The sequence below is a fragment of the Cherax quadricarinatus genome, chromosome 4, assembly GCF_038502225.1.
Source record: "Cherax quadricarinatus isolate ZL_2023a chromosome 4, ASM3850222v1, whole genome shotgun sequence".
Lineage (NCBI taxonomy): Eukaryota > Metazoa > Arthropoda > Malacostraca > Decapoda > Parastacidae > Cherax > Cherax quadricarinatus.
In genome coordinates this window covers 42627596-42629472 of record NC_091295.1, presented here as the reverse complement: position 1 = coordinate 42629472, position 1877 = coordinate 42627596, and positions in this window count along the sequence as shown.

Sequence of the window (1877 nt, the reverse complement as noted above, 5' to 3'; positions counted from 1 at the left end):
AGAGGGAGATAGGTCGAATGCTGAGGCACAACCATGCTACCAAGAGCCACTGGAAAAATCAAGGGAGAAAATGACCACATACAGACAGGAACCAGAGTCACAGAGGGAGAGGCAATGGGAGGAGGAAAGGGCAAAATCAGTGATTATCCATGGGCTTCGGGAGAGAGAGGAAAGGACACACACTGAAAGACAGCAGGAAGAAGGAAAGGAGATTGAGAAAATCATCACAGAAATAGGGGGAGAAGACATGGATGAGATTGTAAATTTTCAGAGAATAGAGGGGTACTTGAAGGGGAGAAACCGACCGATCAAGCTGATTCTCAGGACAGAAACAGTGCGGAACAGGATCCTACAAGAGAAACCACGGTTGAAAAGCTCGGAAGAGTACAAGAAGGTGTTCCTAGACAGAGACTGAACACAAGCAGAGAGACAGCAGCTGAGGGAGAGGACAAAAAAGCGAAAGGAGCTAGGAATGGAGACAAGGATGGAACCAGCAGAGGTCAGTCAGAGCAGAACAGAGCAGCAAGGGCAAGCACACACACAACTATCTTCAGAACCCCACAACCTATCACACCATCCCAACACACAATACAATCCATGCCCACAGCTTCCACCCAACCCCCAACCATAGAATCCCACAGTATGCTACCAGGTCTCCCACCTCCACAGGCCCCCCAAACCACAGTGTTGGAAAGGAAACTGAAGGTATGGTACACAAACGCTGATGGAATAACAAACAAGTGGGAGGAGTGGCACGAAAGAGTGAAAGAGGTATCACCAGACATCATAGTGATCACAGAAACCAAGCTTACAGGTATGATAACAGATGCCATCTTTCCAGCGGGATACCAGATCCTGAGAAAAGACAGAAGGAACAGAGGGGGTGGAGGAGTGGCATTGCTGATCAAACATCGATGGAATTTTGATGAGCTGGAGAGAGGAGACAGCAGAGAAGAAAATGATTACATAGTGCGAACTCTTCACTCTGGTGGTCCCAGGGTGATAATTGCAGTGATGTATAACCCACCACAGAACAGCAGGAGGCCAAGGCAAGAGTATGACGAGAGCAATAGAGAGATGGTTGACACACTGGCTGCAGTGGCCATGCATGCAGGGCAAAGCTCCTGATCATGGGCGACTTTAACCACAAGGAGATCGAATGGGAGAACTTGGAGCCACATGGGGGCCAAGATACATGGAGGGCTAAGATGATGGAGGTGGTACTGGAAAACTTCATGTACCAACATGTAAGGGACACTACAAGAGAGAGAGGAGAGGATGAACCAGCAAGACTGGACTTAGTATTCACCTTGAGTAGTGCAGATATTGAGGACATCACATATGAAAGACCCCTTGGGGCCAGCGATCATGTGGTTTTGAGCTTCGAATACACAGTAGAGCTACAAGTGGAGGGGGAAGCAGGAAGGCCAGGACAAATGAAACCAAACTACAGGAAAGGGGACTACAAAGGAATGAGGAACTTCCTGAATGAGGTTCAGTGGGACAGAGAACTGGCAGGGAAGCCAGTTAATGAGATGATGGAATATGTAGCAACAATGTGCAAGGAGGCTCAGGAGAGGTTTGTACCCAAGGGTAACAGAAATAATGAAAAAGCCAGGATGAGCCCATGGTTCACCCAAAGATGCAAGGAGGCAAAAACGAAGTGTGCTAGGGAATGGAAGAAATATAGAAGGCAAAGGACCCAGGAGAATAAGGAGAGCAGTCGTAGAGCCAGAAACGAATATGCACAGATAAGAAGGGAGGCCGAACGTCAATATGAAAACGACATAGCAGCAAAAGCCAAATCTGACCCGAAGCTGTTATACAGCCACATCAGGAAGAAAACAACCGTCAAGGACCAGGTAATCAGGCTAAGG